This window comes from Arachis hypogaea, chromosome 2 (genome assembly GCF_003086295.3).
Source record: "Arachis hypogaea cultivar Tifrunner chromosome 2, arahy.Tifrunner.gnm2.J5K5, whole genome shotgun sequence".
NCBI lineage: Eukaryota > Viridiplantae > Streptophyta > Magnoliopsida > Fabales > Fabaceae > Arachis > Arachis hypogaea.
Window position 1 is genome coordinate 44040652 of NC_092037.1, and position 6022 is coordinate 44046673.

The 6022-nt window shown below is 39.3% G+C and overlaps 1 non-coding gene across 1 annotated transcript; it reads left to right on the forward strand.

Annotated features, from left to right (window-relative positions):
* The first annotated feature begins 5102 nt into the window (after positions 1-5102).
* On the forward strand, positions 5103-5211 carry LOC112763888 (small nucleolar RNA R71). The gene has a single exon (XR_003182954.1). It is a non-coding gene; the product is annotated as a small nucleolar RNA R71 (small nucleolar RNA).
* The last annotated feature ends 811 nt before the right edge of the window (positions 5212-6022 follow it).

Here is a 6022-nt window from a genome sequence, read left to right on the forward strand (position 1 = left end):
CTTTAGGTTGTGAGTCCAACCATGTCCTAGCTCTGTCTCTTACAGCAAAAGGGAATAGCATAAGTCTGTAGACCTCAGGGTCAACCCCATTAGTCTTGACAGTGTCACAGATTTGCAAGAATTCAGCTAAGAACTGATGAGGATCTTCCAATGGAAGTCCATGGAACTTGCAATTCTGTTGCATTAGAGAAACTAATTGAGGCTTAAGCTCAAAGTTGTTTGCTCCAATGGCAGGGATAGAGATGCTTCTCCTATAGAAATTGGGAGTAGGTGCAGTAAAGTCACCCAGCACCTTCCTTGCATTGTTGGCATTGTTGTTGTTTTCGGCTGCCATGGGTTCTTCTTCTTTGAAGAATTCGGTTAGGTCCTCTACAGAGAGTTGTGCCTTAGCTTCTCTTAGCTTTCGCTTCAAGGTCCTTTCAGGTTCAGGATCAGCCTCAACAAGAATGCTTTTGTCTTTGCTCCTGCTCATAAGAAAGAGAAGAAAACAAGAAAATATGGAATCCTCTATGTCTCAGTATAGAGATTCCTTGAGGTGTGAGAGGAAAAGAAAATGGAAGGCAGAAGTAGAAAATTCGAACTTGTCAAAGAAGATGGAGTTCGAATTTTGCATCAAGGAATAGTGTTAGTCCATAAATAGAAGGATGTGAGAAGAAGAGAAGTAATTTTCGAAAATTAAGTAAGAAATTTTGAAAACATTTTGAAAAACACTAATTGATTTTCGAAAATAAGAGTGGGAAAGAAGTAAAGTGATTTTGAAAAAGATTTTGAAATTAGAAATTGAAAAGATATGATTGAAAACTATTTTGAAAAAGATGTGGTTAAGAAGATATGATTGGTTTTAAAAAGATGTGATTGAGAAGATATGATTTGAAAAACATTTTAAAAAGATGTGATTTTGAAAATTAGTAACTTGCCTAACAAGAAAAGATATGATTCAAACATTAAACCTTTCTCAACAGATAAGGCAACATACTTGAAATGTTAAATCAAATCATTAATTGATAGCAAGTATCTTTGAAAAAGGAAAGAAATTGATTTTGAAAAAGATTTGATTGAAAAGATTTGATTTGAAAAAGATTTGATTTTGAAAAGCTTTGAAAACTTGAAAAAATTTGATTTTGAAAACAAAATCTTCCCTCTTGTGCCATCCTGGCGTTAAACGCCCAGAATGGTGCACATTCTGGCGTTTAATGCCCAAAATACTACCTTTTTGGGCGTTAAACGCCCAACCAGGTACCCTGGCTGGCGTTTAAACGCCAGTCTGTCCTTTTTCACTGGGCATTTTGAATGCCCAGCTTTTTCTGTATAATTCCTCTGCAATATGTTCTGAATCTTCAATTCTCTGTATTATTGACTTGAAAAGACACAAATTAAAAATATTTTTGGATTTTTAATAATGAAGAATAATCAAAATGCAACTAAAATCAAATAACAATGCATGCAAGACACCAAACTTAGCAGTTTGTATACTACTGACACTAGTGAAGATGCATATGAGACACATAAACACTCAAGTCAAGAGAATTCAAAGATTAGAGTAAAAAATCATCAAGAGCAACTTGAAGATCCTTAAGACACATGAATGAATGCATGCAATTGACACCAAACTTAAAATGAAACACTAGACTCAAACAAGAAACATTTTTGGATTTTATGATTTTGTAATTTTTTTGTGTTTTTCGAAAATTAAGTGGAAAAAGGTATCAAAATTCGTAATGAGAATTCCAGGAATCATGCAATGTTTAGTCTAAGACTCCGGTCCAGGAATTAGACATGGCTTCACAGCCAGCCAAGCTTTCAAAGAAAGCTTCGGTCCAAAACACTAGACATGGCCAATGGCCAGCCAAGCCTTAGCAGATCACTGCTCCAATAGCAAGATTGATAGAAATCAACAAGCTCTTGTGATGATAAGTTGAAACCTCGGTCCAATGAGATTAGACATGGCTTCACAGCCAGCCAGACTTCAACAGATCATCATGAAACTCTAGAATTCATCTTCAAGAATTCTGAAGAAAAAATACCTAATCTAAGCAACAAGATGAACCTTCAGTTGTCCATACTCAACAATCCCCGGCAACGGTGCCAAAAACTTGGTGCACGAAATTGTGATCAATACTTTTCACAACTCAATTAATCCCCGGTGATGAAACCAAAAACTTGGTGTTCAATACCATGGCATAAACACAATTTCGCACAACTAACCAGCAAGTGTACTGGGTCATCCAAGTAATAAACCTTACGCGAGTAAGGGTCGATCCCACAGAGATTGTTGGTATGAAGCAAGCTATGGTCACCTTGTAAATCTTAGTCAGGCAAACTCAAATGGGTATGGTGATATACGCATAAAACTATAAAGATAAGGATAGAGATACTTATGCAATTCATTGGTAGGAATTTCAGATAAGCGTATGAAGATGCTTGTCCCTTCCGTCTCTCTGCTTTCCTACTGTCTTCATCCAATCCTTCTTACTCCTTTCCATGGCAAGCTTAAGCAAGGGTTTCACCGTTGTCAGTGGCTACCTCCCATCCTCTCAGTGGAAATGTTCAACACACCCTGTCACGGCACGGCTATCCATCTGTCGGTTCTCGATCAGGCCGGAATAGAATCCAGTGATTCTTTTGCGTCTGTCACTAACGCCCCGCCTTCAGGAGTTTGAAGCACGTCACAGTCATTCAATCATTGAATCCTACTCAGAATACCACAGACAATGTTAGACCTTCCGGATTCTCTTGAATGCCGCCATCAGTTCTAGCCTATACCACGAAGACTCTGATCTCACGGAATGGCTGGCTCGTTTGTCAGGCGAGCACTCGGTTGTCAGGCGATCAACCATGCATCGTGTATCAGGAATCCAAGAGATATTCACCCAATCGAAGGTAGAACGGAGGTGGTTGTCAGTCACACGTTCATAGGTGAGAATGATGATGAGTGTCACGGATCATCACATTCATCAAGTTGAAGAACAAGTGATATCTTAGAACAAGAACAAGCGAAATTGAATAGAAGAACAATAGTAATTGCATTAATACTCGAGGTACAGCAGAGCTCCACACCTTAATCTATGGTGTGTAGAAACTCCACCGTTGAAAATACATAAGAACAAGGTCTAGGCATGGCCGAATGGCCAGCCTCCCAATTAGGGTTCAATCATCAAAACATGATCAAAAGATCCAAAGATTGAAAGATCCCCTCTAATACAATAGTAAAAGGTCCTACTTATAGAAAACTAGTAGCCTAGGGTGTACAGAGATGAGTAAATGACATAAAAATCCACTTCTGGGCCCACTTGGTGTGTGCTTGGGCTGAGCATTGAAGCATTTTCGTGTAGAGACTCTTCTTGGAGTTAAACGCCAGCTTTTGTGCCAGTTTGGGCGTTTAACTCCCATTTTGGTGCCAGTTCCGGCGTTTAACGCTGGAAATTCTGAGGGTGACTTTGAACACCGGTTTGGGCCATCAAATCTTGGGCAAAGTATGGACTATCATATATTGCTGGAAAGCTCAGGATGTCTACTTTCCAACGCCGTTGAGAGCGCGCCAATTGGGCTTCTGTAGCTCCAGAAAATTCTCTTCGAGTGCAGGGAGGTCAGAATCCAACAGCATCTGTAGTCCTTTTCAGTCTCTGAATCAGATTTTTCCTCAGGTCCCTCAATTTCAGCCAGAAAATACCTGAAATCACAGAAAAACACACAAACTCATAGTAAAGTCCAGAAAAGTGAATTTTAACTAAAAAATAATAAAAATATACTAAAAACTAACTAGATCATACTAAAAACATACTAAAAACAATGCCAAAAAGCGTACAAATTATCCGCTCATCAGTCTGCCATCTCTAGTGAGATTCTTGCAGCTTGTACCTCAAAGATCCCTAGCTTCTCCATTACAGAGAGAGGCATGATGTTTATGCTTGACCCTAGGTCACACAGAGCCTTCTTAAAGGTCATGGTGCCTATGGTACAAGGTATTGAGAACTTTTCAGGGTCCTGTCTCTTTTGAGGTCGTTTTTGCCTAGACAAGTCATCCAATTCTTTGGTGAGCAAAGGGGGTTCATCCTCCCAAGTCTCATTACCAAATAACTTGTCATTTAGCTTCATGATTGCTCCAAGGTATTTAGCAACTTGCTCTTCAGTGACATCTTCATCCTCTTCAGAGGAAGAATACTCATCAGAGCTCATGAATGACAGAAGTAAATCCAATGGAATCTCTATGGTCTAATTATGAGCCTCAGATTCCCATGGTTCCTCATTAGGGAACTCATTGGAGGCCAGTAGACGTCCATATAGGTCTTCCTCAATGGCGATCACTGCCTTTTCCTCCTCTCCAAGTTCGGCCATGTGGGTCATGTTAATGGCCTTGCATTCTCCTTTTGGATTCTCTTCTGTATTGCTTGGAAGAGTACTAGGAGGGAGTTCAGTAATTTTCTTGCTCAGCTGTCCCACTTGTGCCTCCAAGCTTCTAATGGAGGACCTTGTTTCAGTTATGAAACTTTGAGTGGTTTTGATTAGATCAGAGACCATGGTTGCTAAGTCAAAGTGGCTCTGCTTAGAACTCTCTGTCTGTTGCTGAGAAGATGATGAAAACGGCATCCCGTTGCTAAACCTATTTCTTCCACCATTATTGTTGTTGAAACCTTGTTGAAGTCTCTGTTGATCCTTCCATGAGAGATTTGGATGATTTCTCCATGAAGAATTATAGGTGTTTCCATAGGGTTCTCCCATGTAATTCACCTCTTCTATTGGAGGATTCTCAGGATCATAAGCTTCTTCTTCAGATGAAGCATCCTTAGTACTGCCTGGTGTAGCTTGCATTCCAGACAGACTTTGAGAAATCATATTGACTTGTTGAGTCAATATTTTGCTCTGAGCCAATATGGCATTTAGAGTATCAATCTCAAGAACTCCTTTCTTTTGATTTGTCCCATTGTTCACAGGATTCCTTTCAGAAGTGTACATGAATTGGTTATTTGCAACCATTTCAATGAGTTCTTGAGCTTCTACAGGCGTCTTCTTCAAATGAAGAGATCCTCCAGCAGAGCTGTCTAAAGACATCTTGGACAGTTCAGACAGACCATCATAGAAGATACCTATGATGCTCCATTCAGAAACCATGTCAGAAGGGCACTTTCTGATCAATTATTTGTATCTTTTCTAAGCTTCATAGAGGGATTCACCTTCCTTCTGTCTGAAGGTTTGGACTTCCACTCTAAGCTTACTCAATTTTTTTGAGGTGGAAAGAACTTTGCCAAGAAGGCATTGACTAGCTTTTCCCAAGAGTTCAGGCTTTCTTTAGGTTGTGAGTCCAACCATATCCTAGCTTTATCTCTTACAGCAAAAGGGAATAGGATAAGTCTGTAGACCTCAGGGTCAACCCCATTAGTCTTGACAGTGTCACAGATTTGCAAGAATTCAGCTAAAAACTGATGAGGATCTTCCAATGGAAATCCATGGAACTTGTAATTCTGTTGCATTAGAGAAACTAATTGATGCTTAAGCTCAAATTTGTTTGCTCCAATGGCAGGGATAGAGATGCTTCTCCCATAGAAGTTGGGAGTAGGTGCAGTAAAGTCACCCAGCACCTTCCTTGCATTGTTGGCATTGTTGTTGTTTTCGGCTACCATGTCTTTTTCTTGTTTGAAGATTTCTGTTAGGTCCTCTACAGAGAGTTGTGCCTTAGCTTCTCTTAGCTTTTGCTTCAAGGTCCTTTCAGGTTCAGGGTCAGCCTCAATAAGAATGCTTTTGTCTTTGCTCCTGCTCATATGAAAGAGAAGAAAACAAGAAAATATAGAATCCTCTATGTCACAGTATAGAGATTCCTTGAAGTGTCAGAGGAAAAGAAAAATAGAAGGAAGAGGTAGAAGAATTCGAACTTATCAAAAAAGATGGAGTTCGAATTGTGTATTAAGGAGGAGTGTTAGTCCATAAATAGAAGGATGTGAAAAGAGGGGAAGAAATTTTCGAAAATTAAGTAAAAGATTTTAAAAACATTTTGAAAAACATTAATTAATTTTCGAAAACCAAGAGT